Raw genomic sequence first — 17,333 nt, forward strand, 5'->3', positions numbered from 1 at the left:
TAGCAAGTGGCTGAACCAGAATTCAAATTTAGTTCTATGACTATAATTCCAGTATGAAAGATGAAGACAGCCTAAGTAAAATATTCCTTCTGCTGAGTCCTTAATACAACTGAAGACAGTGAAAGAAAAATTATAATAGAAACCACTGAATTTAGGGGAGAAAAACATGATCTAGGAAAGTGTATTTCCAACCAAGGTAACAAAAGATATTCAAGAAGCAAAAACAAATGTGGAGCATTCATGAAGAAATTTAAAAAAAACACTCACATTAAAAGCAATGAAGGACAAACTACCAATAAATCCTATGAGGAAAAGCCCTGACCCTGTATATTTATGTCTGAAAAGACCACCTACCTACTTATGTTGGAAACTTCATGGTTCCCATGCTGCTCCTGGTGATATGATAAAATCAAGACCAATCACTTGCCCATCATCTCCAGGATCAAGAGATGATCTCTTAGAATACTATGGCATACTAGAGGTAAGGAAATCAGAGCTAAATAATGTTTCTTCTCAAATATTGGACAGTAATGACCATGTTGGCATTTCTTCTAGCCCTAGACTGGACTTTCTAATCTGGACTGTGGTACAAAATGGAAACTGCTGAGCTTAAAAGCAAAGAGTTATAGAGGTCCTTAGAGTCTTTCTGGACCAAACACCTCCCTTTTCAAATTAGGAAACTAAATCCCAAGGGAATTAAATGATTTTTCCAGTCATACAAGAAGGAAGTGGCAGAACCAAGATCTGGACCCAAGTTCTCCAAATTCAACTTCAAATCCAAAACTCTACCACATTACCCTGCTTAAAAAAACTCTGATATATCATATCTTATATGGTTTTTAAATCTATATCCTATAATATGAATTAGTTTATGTATAAAGTGTTTTTGTATAAATTTAATCATTCTAATAGTACTCCTCCCAAAGGAAACTGCTCAATTAAAAAAAATAGAAGTTCTTACACATTCCATAGAAAACTATTAATCATGCATGCATATAGTGCAGCAGATTCATGGTAGTGACTGAAATTTGCTGCAAATTAATAAGTATTTAATAAATGCTAACTATGTGCTAGGCACTATTAAGTGCTGAGGATACTAGTATAAAGAAGAGATAATCTATATGCATAAGGGACTTGGCATGTAATGGGAAATATACATATTTTTATATAGCAAAGATAAAATACATAGAAAGATGTTATTCAGTTGTATCCAATTCTTCATGAGTCTACTTGGGGTTTTATTGGCAAATATACTGGAGCGGTTTGCTATTTCCTTCTCCCACTCATTTTATAGATGAGAAAACTGAGGCAAATGGAGTTAACTGAATTGTCTAGGATCACACAGCTTGTGTCTGAGGAAGGATTTGAACTTAAGTCTTCCTGACTCCAGATCCAGTGCTCTATCCATTGCACCACTTAATTACCCCATATGGAAATGTAGTCAAATATAAGGTAGTCTGAGAAGGACACTAGCATTTGGGAGGATGAAGAAAGGCTCCCTGAAGAAATTAATGCCTCGCTCCATTTTGCATCTGTTGCTCTATCTCCCAGTGCTAAAACATGGCAAATATGAAACATGCTTTGTAATACTTCACACACACACACACACACACACACACATACACATGTATATAAAGAGTGTTGTAATTCTTGCCTTCTTGTGGAGAAAAAGAAAGAATTGGAATTGAAATGAAATGAAAATTGAATTTTAAAAGGAAAATGATGCTTCTAATAACTGTGCCTTAAAAGAAAAAATGGATTATATTGTTAAAGGGATTTTCTTAATCTCTCCCTTTGTCTCTTTAAGAGGCAAGAGAACAAAAAGATTTCTAAGTGGAGCAGAACTGTAAGGTGCCAATGAGCCAGAGTTGAAGATTCTATTACCTTGGAGACGAGAGAGTTAATAAAGGAACAGTTGGTAGTTGGAGATTTTTTGCCTCTGGGTCTCTTGAAAACAGGAGGCATTTGGGAGTTAGATCTTTTGCCTCTATATCTCTAGAGATCAGGAGGTTGGTCTCTGCTACTGGTAATTTGATTACTGACAGTTGGGATAAGAAATGGATTTAAGGACTTTGTGGGGGATTAATGTTTAATTAGAAAGATAGGTAGTTAGTGAATCAATTTTAGGTAGTATAGGTTAGATAGGCCTGGTCTGGCCAGACAAGAAGCACCTGTCCTTGAAGACACTATGAAATGGTGGTGAGAGGGAATATATTCTATTTCAAAAGCAGGAATTAGAGTGTGATGAGTGAGGAACAGAGAGAAGGCTAGTTTAACTAGATGGAAGAGTGGGGAAGGTTGTAATGCCCAGTGAAAAAGACAAGATAAGTTGAGACTAGGTTGTAGATGTCTTTTAAAGAAAAATATAGAACTGTCTATTTTATTCTAGAGACAACAGGAATCCACTGGATCTGATTAAATAAACAAATGTATTTATGGGGAATATTTAAGGAAAATAGCTTTAATCAGTATTGTGTAGGATATACTTGAGTGGTGAGAATCTTGATATATAGGAGACTATTGTAAAAAATAGACTCTCTAAAAAATATTATACTCCTTGCAGAGAGAAACTAATTTCTACCTGCCTCAGTCTCCCCATCTCCCCTAAATTTTAATCTTTACACTATTGCCATAATCTAGGCTAGAGGAAATGAACATGTGAACTAAAGTGTTAGGTGGGTGGTTGGGAAGAAGCGGGGTCATAAGTTAGAGATGATGCAAAAGTAGTTGACAACTAATTACATATGTGGAGTGATGAAGAGTGATGAGTCAAGGACAATACTGAGGTTACAAATCTGGGAGATGGGAAGGATGGTAGTGTAACAGAAAAGCAGTGTAGAAGAGAAGTTTGGAGTAGGCAGATAAGTTCAGTTTTGGACATGTTGAGTTTGTTGTACATTCAGTTTAGATTATACAATTGTTAATATCCAAGGCAATTGGTACTGCCTGTTATAATATCCACTTATCATATCATTTATCCTTCAAAACTTTGTGAGATGGTGTTGTTCATGACTTCTCTTACCCCAATACTCATTCTACACTCTACTATAGGGAGATCAGAAATGGTTTTTTTCCTCTCTCTGAACCTTTAACAATAGCTGAGCAAAGTGTTAAGCTGAGGGTTTTAGATCCCCTTCAGAAATTAAAAAAAATTATATATATATATATATGCATATATATATATATTCAAAAGGTAGCATGCCATATTCAAATTACCCTGCTATCTCCAAACCCACAGCTGACTTTTAACACTTTTCAGTATTAGTAAATTAACCACCTACTGATAAGAGTAATTGCTTTACACATAGAATGTAATTAACTGTCAAGATTTGTTTTTCTTGATTTCTGGGATAAGAAGGCCAGAGTAAAAGCAAGGGTTTCCTTCTCTTCACAACCAACTGATATAAAGCACCTCAAAAGGACAAAAATAAAAATCAGATGAGCAAAGGGGCTTTACCTTAGGGTGCAGCCTCAAAGGTAGGCAGGGTTTGGACATTTCCACACTATAAGGGGATCACTCATCCCCCACTCCACTTATGGTGTCAGAGTCAGAGCCAGCATGGGGCAATCACTAGTTTTGGGGGGCTGGCTGAGGACACCACAGAATTACCCCTGAGTGCAGTGAGTCTTGGGACCTCAGGAAACATGGCCCACAGCAGATGTGGCAGAGACTGAAATATAGCCACAAGGCAAAAATTCTGTGTAGCTTGATACACAGAGAGCTTCCTACTCTCCTCATTCAGACTTCTGGCTGGGAAGGGAAGAGAAAACCATCACAGCAATGACCACCAACACCCAAGAACTACAACCTAGAACTATCAAAAGAAAAAATTTTAAGCTCTGGAGGAGAAACAGCAAACAACAAAGAAGACAACAGAGAGCAACAAACAAGAAAATACATCCAAATTTTCCAAAAAGAATGGAAATTGGTCACAAGCTTTCCAGGTACACAAATTGGAGTTCAAGAACCAAGTAAGAAAGACATAAGAAACTTGGCAAAAATGTGGGAAATGGTTCAAAAAGAAAATAACAGTTTAAAAGACAGAATCTCTCACTTGGAAAAAGAAGCCCAGAAATCACATGAAATGATAAGTAAATTGGAGACTAGAATTGACCTGCTAGAAGCCATGAAAAGCAGGATAGACCAAACCAAAAAGCAAAATCAAAAGATCATAGCTGAAAATCAATCTTTAAAGATTAGAATTGTGGAAGTAGAAGCTAATGATCTCACAAGGCAGCGAGAATTAATAAAGCAAAGTCAAAAGAATGACAAAATAGAAATAAAAATGAAATATTTCATTGAGAAGATGATGGACCTGGAAAACAGGTCCAGGAGAGATAATATGAGAATCGTACATAGTTCTACCAGAAAACTTAGAAAAAAAACCCCACAATCCTTGACATGATATTACAAGAAATTACCCAAAAAAACTTCCCTGATATTCTTGAAAAAGGGGGCAAAATAGAAATTGAAAGAGTCCATAGATCACCCCTTACACTAACTCCTCAAAAGACAACCCCCAGAAATGTAATTGCCAAATTCAAGCTTCCAAACTAAGGAGAAAATATTGTAAGAAGTCAGAAAGAGAGAATTCAGATAGAACCAGTCAGGATTACACAGGATCTGGCAGCCTCCACACTAAAGGACCACAAGTCTTGGAATCTGATATTCAGAAAGGTAAGAGAATTGGGTCTAAAACCAAGGATCACCTAACCATAAAAACTGACTATATACTTCCAAAGGAAAGGATAGGCATTTAACAAAATAGAAGATTTCCAAGTATTTGTAAAGAAAAGACCAGAACTTAAAGGAAAATTTGATGTCAAAATACAAAATTCAAGAGAAACATGAAAAGATAAATAAGAAAGTGGGGGGAAAATTTTAAGTACTTCAGTAAAGCCAAACTGTTTATATTCCTATATGGAATAATGATATTTGTAACTCTCAAAAACTGTATTCACCATCATAGTAGTTAGAAGAATTATTCATAGGCAGATGTTGGGATACTAAGTGGTTTAAGATGATATGTAAAAAAAATATGATATGCAAAAAATGGAGGGGAGGGAGGAAAAAGAAGATGACACCAAGAGAAACTTGAAGGAAGAAGAAAAACAGGATAAATTATATCATGTAAAGAAGTTCATGGGAGGGGGAGGGGAAGAATACTATTATAAGAAGGAGAGAAAGAGAGTGCCAATAGTTAAACTTAAATAATCCTTACTCTCCTGAGAGAGAAGAACATCTAGATTCACTGGGGTATTGAATTCTATCTTATGCTATAGGGAAGTTGAGAGGGAAAAACCAAGGCGGGGGGAGTGGGGCGAGGAATACCAAAAGATAGGGAAAGAGGGGGATGAGAAGGAATTTAATAGACTATAAACAAAAATAAGAGGGGAATAAGAAGGAAAGGGGTAGAAAGGGAAATAAAATAAGGGTAGGGATTAGAGGGACTGATTAAAAACAAAACACTGGTACAGAAGACAATAATGAAAGAAGAAAGGGCAGGGCTAGGAGAGGAAATCAAAATGTTGGGGAATACACAGGTGGTAATCATACTCTGAATGTGAATGGGATGAACTCACCCATAAAATGGAAGCAAATAGCAGAATGGATTAGAAACCAAAATCCTACCATATGTTATCTACAAGAAACACACATGAGGCAGGTAGATACAGACAAGGTAAAGGTAAGAGGATTGAGAAAATCAATCAAGAAAACGAAGGCAAGAAGCACAATCATGATATCTGACAAAGCCAAAGAAAAAGTGTATAAATGGAGATTTTGAACCCCAGACTTCAATCCCCAGAAGTCCTTGGTGTTTCCCAGAATTCCCTATAATCTCACCTGAGTCCTCAGGTTGGCTAGATCACAATTGGTATTTAACTTGCAGTAATGCCACCCTCTCTCTCTTCCATTCCATTGCAATGATGTAGTAAGTAAGCTAAGCGTGGGGATTTTTGAATGGGCTAATCAGCCATGGGCACGTGGTTATTATTTTGTATCTTCTTTATTCCTTGATTTCTAATAATCCTTAACAAACCTCATAAAATATAACATTTTATTACTATATTCTAATTTAATTTTTATAATAGATTTGATTAAAAGAGATGGGGAAGGTAATTACATCCTGATAAAAGGCAGTATAGACAATGGAGAAATATCAGTATTCAACATGTATGTACCAAATGGTATAGCATTCAAACTTTTAAAGGAGAAACTATGGAGTTTAAGGAGGAAATACATAGTAAAACTATACTAGTGGGAGACCTGAAACTTCCTCTATCAGATCCAGACAAATCAAATTAAAAAAATAAGAAAGAGGTAAGAGATGTGAATCAAATCTTAGAACAATTAGTGCTTATATATGGAGAAAAATAAATAGGGACAAAAAGAAATACACTTTCTTTTCAATAGCACATGGTACATTCACAAAGATTGACCATCTACTAGGGCATAAAAACAGTAAAAACAAATACAAAAAGCAGAAATAATAAATGCAACCTTTTCAGATCATGACACAATAAAAATAATAATTAGTAATGGTACATGGAGAGGCAAATAAAAAATAAATAATGTTTTCCAAAATTGGTTGGTTAAAAAACAAATCATAGAAACAATTGATTATTTAATTGAAGAGAATGACATTGAGGAGATATCATATCAAAAATCTATGGGATGCAGGAAAGCAGTACTCAGGGGAAAATTCATATCCCTGAATCCATATATCGATAAATCAGAAGGGGAAGAGGTCAATGAATTACAAATGCAAATTTAAAAAAAATAGAAAGAGAACAAATTAAGAATCCCCAGATAATAACTAAATGGGAAAGTCCAAAAATTAAAGGAGAAATTAATAAAATTAAAAGTAAAAGAACTATTGAATTAATAAATAAGACTAGGAGTTGGTACTCTGAAAAAAAAACAACAAATAAAATAGATAAAGTACTGGTTAATAAAAAAAAGGAAAGAAAAAAAGCAAATTAACAGTATCAAAGATGAAAAGAGCAACCTTACCTCTAACGAAGAGGAAATTAAGGTAATCATTAAGAACTATTTTGCCAAATTATATGGTAACAAATATGGCAATCTAGGTGATATGGATGAATATTTACAAAAATAGAAACTGCCTAGATTAACAGAAGAAGAAATAGAATACTTAAATAATCCCATATCAGAAAAAGAAATTGAACAAGCCATCAAAGAACTCCCTAAGAAAAAATCCCCATGACTAGATGGATTCACAAGTGAAATCTATCAAACATTTAAAGAACAACTAATCCCAATATTATGCAAACTATTTGACAAAATAAGCAAAGAAGGAGTTCTATCAAATTCCTTTTATGACACAAATATAGTATTGATTCCAAAGCCAGGCAAACCAAAAACAGAGAACGGAAACTATAGGCCAATCTCCTTATCAACATAGATACAAAAATCTTAAATAAAATACAAGCAAAAAGACACCAGCAAGTGATGATGAGGATTATTCACTATGATCAAGTGGGATTTATACCACGAATGCAAGGATGGTTTACTATTAGGAAAACCATGCACATAATTGACCATATCAACAAGCAAACCAACAAAAATCACATGATTATCTCAATAGATGCAGAAAAGGCCTTTGACAAAATACAACATTCTTTCCTATTGAAAACACTAAAAACTATAGGAATAGAAGGGTCTTTCCTAAAAATAATAAATAGTATATACCTAAAACTATCAGCAAGAATTATCTGCAATGGGGATAAATTAGAAGTCTTCCTATTAAGATCAGGAGTGAAACAAGGATGCCCATTATCACCTCTATTATTATACTAGAAACATTATACTAGAAACACTAGCAGTAGCAATTAGAGAAGAAAAAGAAATTGAAGGTATTAAAATTGGAAATGAGGAGACCAAGCTATCACTCTTCGTGGATGATATGATGGTCTACTTAATGAATCCTAGAGAATCAACTAAAAAGCTAGTGGAAATAATCAACAACTTTAGCAAAGTGGCAGGATACAAAATAAGCCCACATAAATCATTAGCATTTCTATATACGTCCAACTTATCCCAGCAGCAAGAGTTAGAAAGAGAAATTCCATTTAAAATTACCCTAAGTAATATAAAATACTTAAGAATCTATCTGCAAAGACAAACATGGGAACTATATGAACACAACTACAAAACACTTTCCACACAATTAAAACTAGATCTAAATAATTAGAAAAACATTAATTGCTCATGAGTAGGATGAGCTAACATAATAAAACTGACAATCCTACCCAAATTAATTTACTTGTTTAATGCTATACTCATCAACCTACCAAGAAACTTTTTTTTACTGAATTAGAAAAAAAAAACTATAACAAGTTCATTTGGAAGAACAAAAGATCAAGAATATCAAGGGAAATAATGAAAAAATGTGAAGGAAGGTGGCCTTGCAGTCCCAGATCTTAAACTATACTATAAAGCAGTGGTCATCAAAACAATATGGTACTGACTAAGAGACAGAAGGGAGGATCAGTGGTATAGACTTGGGGTAAGTGACCTCAGCAAGACAGTATATTATAAAACCAAAGACCCCAGGTTTTGGGACAAAAATCCACTATTTGACAAAAACTGCTAGGAAAATTGGAAAACAGTATGGGAGAGACTAGGTTTAGATCAACATCTCACACCCTCTAGCAAGATAAACTCAGAATGAATGAATGACTTGAATATAAAGAAGGAAACTAGGTGAACACAGTATAGTATACTTGTCAGATCTTTGGGAAAGATTTCAAGACCAAGCAAGAGTTAGAAAATATAACAAAGTGCAAAATAAATAATTTTCATTACATTAAATTGAAAAGGGTTTGGACAAACAAAACCAATGCAATCAAAATTAGAAGGGAAGCAAGAAATTGGGGGAAATTTTAATTAAAAAACCCTCTGACAAAGGTTTAATAATTCAGATTTATAAGGAGCTAAATCAATTGTACAAAAAAATCAAGCCATTCCCCAATTTATAAATGGGCAAGGGAAATGAATAGATAATTTTCAGATAAAGAAATCAAGACTATCAATAAGCACATGGAAGTGTTCTAAATCTCTTATAATCAAAACAACTCTGAGGCATCACCTCACACCTAGGAGATTGACTAACATGACAACAAAGGAAAGTAATAAATGTTGGAGAGGCAAAATTGGTACATTAATACAATGCTACTTGAGTTGTGAATTGATCCAAACATTCTGGATGGCAGTTTGAAACTATGCCCAAAGGGCACTAAAATATGGTCTGCCCTTTGATCCAGCCATAGCACTGAGATAATAAGGAAAAAGACTTGTAGAAAAATATTTATACCTGAATTCTTTGTGGTGGCAAAAAAAAATGGAAATTGAGCATATGTGCCCTTTGACTGGGGAATGGCTGAACAAATTGTGGTATATGTTAATGATGGAATACTATTGTGCTCAAAGGAATAATAAAGTGGAGGAATTCCATGTGAACTGGAACAACCTCTAGGAATTGATGCAGAGTGAAAGGAGCAGAACCAGGAGAATGTTCTACACAAAAACTGATACACTGTGGCACTATTGAATATAATGAACTTCTCTACTAGCAGCAATGCAATGACCCAGGACAATTCTGAGGGACTTATGAGAAAGAACACTATCCACATTTAGAGGAAGATCTGTGGGAGTAGAAACACAGAAGAAAGACAACTACTTTATCACATGGGTCAATGGGAATATGATTGGGGATGAAGACTCTAAATGATCACCCTAGTGCAAATATAATATGGAAATAGGTCTTTATCAATGGCACATGTAAAACCCAGTGGAATTGCTTGTTGGCTACAGGAGGTGTGCGAGAGGAGGGTAGGGAAAGAACATGAATCATGTAACCATGGAAAAATAGTCTAAATTAATTAATTAAATAAATAAATGTAAAAATAAGATTTTTTTCTTCTCTTGCTTCTTTGCTCAGTTTTACATCACAGGAAATGCTTTTACTTGAAAGTCCATAAAAATGATTGGTATTTGCAAAATAAATCATTTCACTTTGGGTACTATAAGAAACAAGTAATATACACTATAACAGAAATCCAGGGGAACATAGTAAATGTTATTAGCATTCAGCTGTGTTGAAGCCAGCTGCTGCAGAGAATCACAATTTTATTCCCTTTTCAAAATCAAATAAATTATTCTAGCACAACTGTTTTCTTGGTTTTCAAGTTTAATGAGATCAAAATGAAGCCCAGTAGTAGAAAATAAAAGATCCTGGTGTATCTGAATTGCAAGATCAATTGTGGGTAGTGATGGTGGTTGGTTGATCAAGGTAATGAATCTAACAACAATTATTTTAATGATGGTCTATTTTCCTAACATTGTGTTTGGTGCTAGTTGCAAAGTAAGAGGGGCCGAGCAAGTGAAAAAGAAGCATAAATATAATTGTGGGCTTTGCTGAAGTCAGCTCAATCAAATCAAAAGATTGTTAAATTTTCCGTGTGTACATTTACACTTCGGGAATTAGCAAACTACAAATTGGGACTTGATTTATTGTTTTGTTGATTTAGAAAATTAAGAAAATGACAGAGAAAATGTTAATGGTATAGATTAAATTTAAGTATGTTATGTCTACTTTATTTTTTTAAAAGAATCAATTATTAAACATTTGCTGGCACATCCCTTGCTACCCTCAAGGAACCCACATTACTTTTTATTGCATCTACTTTATATAATTCAATTACAAAATTGACATATGGAGTATCTATCCTAAATGTGAAATTCATTTTATATTTTAATTCCTTATAATAACTTTAAGCACTTTTTGATAAGAATTTTAATTAGTAGATTTTGTAGTGGTTACAAAGGAAACCTGAGTAAGTAACATGCTAAGGGTCACACAGCTATTAAGTGTGATTTTACTCTTCCTTTCTATACTTATTTCATTTTGTTCCTCTCCATGCATTCTATACTACAGTCAAATTGCTTATTGTGGTCCCTAATACTAAAATGCCTCCTGGGATTTTGTTTGTAATATAACTAATGCCTGGAATGTCTTTTCCCTTCTTTGCCTCCAGAATTCCTATCCAACTCAACTCAACCCAACGCAATCCAAACCAATTCTAATGCCACCTCTCTGGTACAAAATTACCTTCCCTTTTAGAAATCATAATACAAAACAAAGTACATTGTTACAACTATCTTTTATCTTAGTGTCCCAAGTTTCCAAAGAGTATAGAATGTTCCTTTCTAAACCTTGTATCTTCCTAGCACAGTATTCTGTATACAACAGACACTTAATGAAAATTTTATTTTATAGTAAGTTATGTTAAAGGATCAGTCAAATCTATAAGATCCTTAAGATCAGAGGATCATAGACCTAGAGCAGAAGGGCCCTCAATAACCATTTAATTCAAATTTCTCAATTTACAAATGTGGGTGCTTTTGCCTAGGGAACTTAAGAATTAGCCCCATGATAATAATATAAGTAAATGGTAATAGTAGAGGTAGAAATTGAAGTCAGGTCTTTTGAATCCAGATCCAGTGCTTAAAATAACTGCACAATGCATCTTTTTGTTTGCCTTTATGTCTATGATGTGTATTCAGTGTTTTACACAAAGCAAGTGCTTAATACCTATTTACTCACAATTAAGGATATTTGCTCCAAATACTAGAGATTTAGGATCTATTTTCATAGTTTTTAATGTTTTCATTTCCCTTCTGTTTAAAAATCTAGTTGTTGTTCATTCATCTTAGTCACATCTGAATATGACCACATTTGGAGTTTTCTTGGCAAAAATATCAGAGCAGTTTGTCATTTCCTTCTCTAGTTCAATTTTAAAGTCAAGGAAACTGAGGCAAACAGGGTTAAGTAAGTGTCTGAGGCAGTATTTGAACAGACCCAGGGCTATTGATTCACCTAATTACCCTTTTAACAAACCTACTTTACAGTAAGCAATGCTTGAAAGTAAATATGGTCTTACCTTTTCTCCTTAAATTTCATTCATTTAAGACTTTGTGATATCAGATAGGGAAACTGACACAGATTTTCCGTTGTGTGCTATCTTATAACTATCTAATATATATAACTATATAAGATATATATATATATATCATAACAAATATTATGCTATCCCCATCTATTAAAAAACTAACCTTAAAATGATTTTATTTGATAAAATATGGATTCTCAATTGCCATACTCCCCCCTCTAATGAGAAAAATTGGTCCTCTTTAAGATTTGTATTTTGGAACCATAGAAAATAAAATAGGTACAATGTTCTTACTTTTAAAAAGAAAAAGAAGGCATCACTAAATAATGTACCATATACTAGGAGGCAGTGAAAGACATACAAGATAGAGTAGCTAATTGAAAATAGGTTACTACTTCAACCTGCCTTTCTTCATCCACCCAGCATAAACCAAGTTATCTAAAATGACTCATCAGTGAAGAGGAAATAGTCCCCAGAATGAGATCATATTAAACAAATAGTAACAAATCAAAAGCTTAAAAGCCAGATTTTAACAGAATTCACATAAATTGACTGTGAGCTCCTTGACAATGTGAGCTATTTTGATTTGTCTTTATTTATATTCCCAGCACTTAGCACAAAACCTAGCATATGGAAAGCATTTTATAAATGATTGTTGACTAATTGACACCAGCATCAACTAGGTCTTAGGTAACTATGGGACAAGGTAGACCAAGCAAAATGATGACTGGTGACCTAGGTTTGACCAGTGGATAGAACAGCTAACGTGGCAAAAGATTGTTTAAAAAAATCAACATTCTATGTGATTTTTTCAATCACAAAAGGTAAAATTGTAGGACAGGAACAAGATTTAAAATATTAGTGAAGAGTATTAGAAAGGAGGGAAGGAAGGAAGGAAGGAAGGAAGGATTTTTCTGCCCATAAGGACATACCCTCAAATTTTTTGTCATGTATGGTCTGGTAGAAGGTTTTTACACTTTGGCTGAAGTCTACATGTTTTGTTCAAACTTCAAGGATTAATTATCCTTAGTACCAAAGAGTGTAGAACTTACTTTCTTAAAGCCCATTAATCTTGAAAGAATTTTAAAAGCCCAGCTTCATACTCTAGGAGAGAGCTGTTGAACTGTATTGAAGAGCTTACGGTATAAAGTAGTCAAACCATGTACTGGCTTTATTAATCAAATACTTTGCAAATTCCTTGAGCATAAGTTTTATGTTCTCCTCCCTGTTTTCTCCAGTGCCTTCCACATGATAGGTTTTCCAATATTTGCCAAATGAATGAATAAATTATAGCTACTTTGTATTTCCACAAAATAAAATATTCAGGCTTAAATACTCTCTTTTATTATTTATAGGGAATGACAAGCTCATCAACATTCCTTTCCAGATTCCCTCTCATTCATATGATCTTATCATGACCGACACTTTTGAAATCTAAACATTGACTTCTCTGCTTTTTAAAGGTTCCTGCCCCATTACAACTCAAAACTCTAAGTCAATAAGAAGCTATTTGACTTTTCTTCTTCCTCAAACAGCAATAATATGCCACTATGTTTCTCCCAAACAACAGAATTATTTCATTAGCCCTTCAAAAATGCTGCTCTCACTCCGATGTTTCAATAAAATAATTTGTCATATCACCGAAGTAGTGAAATTGGTGCATGCAAGCATATATATCAATAGGGTGATGAAAAAAGTTAAATGGCTCAACCAACTCAATGGGTACTTGATGAAGTAATGAAAATGTTCCATGAAAAAGAAATGATTCACTAGTAACGTTTTCATTGAAAACCAACACTCTGCACATTTTTCATACATTACTCGAAGAAAGTTCATCTTTCTTTACTACCTGCCTTTTCTATTTCCCTGCTTTTCTCTTTCCCACAAATGTCAATCAAGTCTGCCATTTTCAGACCCACTAACATAAACACCATGTGTGGATTTTAAAAGCTATTTCTTTACCATCTGTTTCCTTTTAATTTTTCTTCACCTTTGACTCCTCACACCTGCTATTCCAAGACTGTTTCCTTTTTTCCCCTCTCCCTCCCTGCCTAGCAATTCCATTCTGCCAGAATGAACCTTGGAGGTGGTATCAAGGCACTAAAAGTTTTACTCTAATATTTTTTCAACTTATTTTGAAAAGTGATTATCAATTGAACATGATGTTTGTAACTGAAGGGTTTCTCTATAAGATGTGTGATCTTAACAGTTATTCACATCTCTGGGACTCAGCTTCCTTAGCTATAAAGTGAAAAGGTGATTTTTAAGACCCCTTTCAACTCTAAAATTTCATGATTCTATTACTCCAAAAAGGAGAACTCAATCTACTCTTCATTTTGGGGGCGGCGGTCACTTTTTTACACATGTATGTGTAAAATGATCAAGCTGAAATTCTTGTAGACTCTGCAAGAGTATGCACACTAGTTTCTGCCGAGACTCACAAAGGCATGAGTTTATGGCGGCATGCCTCTTAGATGCTCTGGCTGTAGAGGACAAAGAAATGAAGATCATAGTCCCTGATCTCAAGAAGCTTACAATTTAGTATTGGGGAAACAAAATTAAAAGAACCACTGAATAGCTGAGCCAAACTGAGTTCATACCTGACCTGAGATACTAATATTGTAATCATGGTTAAGTCATTCAACCGTGCTGTCTGACTCAGTTTTGTGTTCTGTAAAATGAGGACTATGATAGCATCTATTTCCCAAGGTTGCTGTGAAGATAAAATGAGATTATATTTCTGAAGGCTTTTCAAACCTTAAAGTGTTATATAAATATTAGCTATTCTATATTAATAATTCATAAACTGTATGCTGATTATCATTATTATTGTGGGCAGTGGTAGTAGTAAATTTCTTCTTCCTTTTAAATTCTTTCTCCAAAATGTCAACATCCTAAATCATTTTAGAGTAAGATCACACAGCCAGGAAGTAGAGCCAGGATTTAAATTTGTTTCTCTTGATTCAAGATCCTGCCATCTAAATCTTTAAGTTTATTTTGAAACTTTGGAAGATATTACATCCAGAAAATAATTTTCTTTTATTTCTCTAATGTAGATAAGTTTATATGCCTGGCAAATAGTAGGTGCTTAATAAATGTTTGTTCCTTGACTAACTTAAGTGCTTATCTGCTTCTCATAAACTGGCAAGAATTGAGATGCTACATTCTCTTTCACCATCTCCAACAAAAGCTTAAGCTATTTAAAAGTAAATTTGCTTCATAAATTTGTGCATTTTTGCCTAAACTACACTTCTAAATTTAATATGGAAAACATTATAATTTTATAGCTGAACCAAATTACCCATAATACCCTTATGCTCCCAGACTAAAAAACTAACAGGTGCTAAAAAGCTCATCTGCACATGTTTAATTCTCTCCTCTCCCAAATTTCCATTTTCCCCCAGTTGGTTTCAAAATGCCTAGGAATTTTCCTTCTCTAAATCCAGAGCATATTCTCACTGAATACCTCTTTGGTCAAAGAAAAACAGAACTCCAATTTATCTTAACTGTTAAATGTGCTATTTAAATTAAGTTGAAATATACATTAAATATACATTTTTACCAAAATGCAATGTTAGGCATGGCAGTGGATTGAGCCCTATATTGACCATGTATAATCGATGTAATTTCTGCCCCTTAGGAGCATTCAAAATACAAATAACAAAAACAGAGGCAGCCAGACATCTGTTCCATCATCAAAAGAATTTGCAAATCAAACAAGTTTTCTTTCGAGTTATTTTGAGCCTGAGCCAGGATTTGAAGGTCCATGCTGGATTAAGGTCAGGAATGAAGTTTCTGGGGGAATGACAATAACTGATGTGTATAAAACTTAAATGTTTACAAAGATGTTTGTTTTTCTTTCCCCCAAATACTCACAAAACTCCTCTAAGACAGGTAGTACAAGTATTACTATCTCCCTTTCACAGATGAAGATACTGAGTTTTCCCAGTCGTTTCCTCATTATGACCCTGCTTGAGTTCTATTCTGCTCCCATACTTCCCACTGCTTTTTAGGAAGGAAGGAACAAAGAAAGAAAGGAAAGGAGGAAACATTAAGTGCCTAGTATGTGCCAGGAACTGTGCTAAATGTGTATAAATATTGTCTCATTTGAGCTTAACAACAACTCTGGAAGGCTTATTACATTGCCATTTTATAGTTGAGAAAACTGAAGTAGACAAAGGTTAAGTTACTTGTCCTATTAAGTGTCTTGGGCTGAATTTGAACTCAAGTTCATAAAAATAAACCAGTCCTCTATTTTCTATGCCAACTAGTTGCCTTTTTCTGGGATTCCCCCCCCCTTATGTATTTTCTTCCCTCAGGATATAAACTCCTTAAGAGAAAGAACTATTTTGTTTTCTTGTATAACAAGTGTATAGCATAGTGTCTGCAATATAAGTGCTTAATAAATGATGTATCTAAGGGGCAGCTGGGTAGTTCAGTGGATTGAGAACCAGGCCTAGAGATGGGAGGTCCTAGGTTCAAATCTGACCTCAGACACTTCCCAGTTGTGTGACCCTGGGCAAGTCACTTGACCCCCATTGCTTAGCCCTTACCACTCTTCTGCCTTGGAGCCAATAAACAGTATTGACTCCAAGGTGGAAGGTAAGGGTTATTATTTAAAAAAATGAAGTATCTATATATCTATGTATCTGCCTATGATCTAGGACTAGAACTTGTCTCTGAATTAATAGTCTAATTTTTTTTAATATGGTGTCATGGTGTCTTACCATAAAGCCTATGTCAAAAATGTAGTCCTTTAATGCCTACCACACCTTCAGAGGATATTTATGTGTGTGTGTATAAATATAATGCTGTCTTAGCTCAAAGTATTTTTAGAACTCTTGAGATTGCCTTCAAGACCAACTCATAAGTTACTCAAGAAAATTTAGTATATTACTTTTTTCTTTTAAACATTAAAATTCTCATGTATCTCTGTCCCTCTTCTTGCATTAGAGAAGGCATTGTTTGACCAAAAAATGTAGATATATTAATTATGGCTTTCATATTTCTATTTATCACTTCTTTCTCTGAAGGTGAACATTTACAAGTTATTCTTCAAACATTAATTCTATCATATAAAATGTTCGCTTGGCTCTATATATTTTACTTTTCATAATTTCATATAGGCCATTTCATATTTTTACATTAATACCAAAATTAACAAAAATTAATAAAAAATAAATCCTCATTTCTTATAGTTCAGTAGTATGACATCACAATCACATGCCACAACTTGTTCAGCCATTCCCCAGTTGACCGGCATTCCCTCAATTTCCAATTCTTTGTCACCATAATGAGAGTTGCTATAAGTATTTTAGAGTATGTAGTTTCTTTTTCTTCCCCCACCCCCAATGTAT

At 34.2% G+C, this 17,333-nt stretch overlaps 1 protein-coding gene across 1 annotated transcript in view; it reads right to left on the reverse strand.

Moving 5' to 3' along the window:
* SAMD3 (sterile alpha motif domain containing 3) overlaps nucleotides 1-17,333 on the reverse strand; it is a 68,612-nt gene that overhangs the window by 16,814 nt on the left and 34,465 nt on the right. The window lies entirely within an intron of this gene.

This window comes from Monodelphis domestica, chromosome 2, assembly GCF_027887165.1.
Source record: "Monodelphis domestica isolate mMonDom1 chromosome 2, mMonDom1.pri, whole genome shotgun sequence".
NCBI lineage: Eukaryota > Metazoa > Chordata > Mammalia > Didelphimorphia > Didelphidae > Monodelphis > Monodelphis domestica.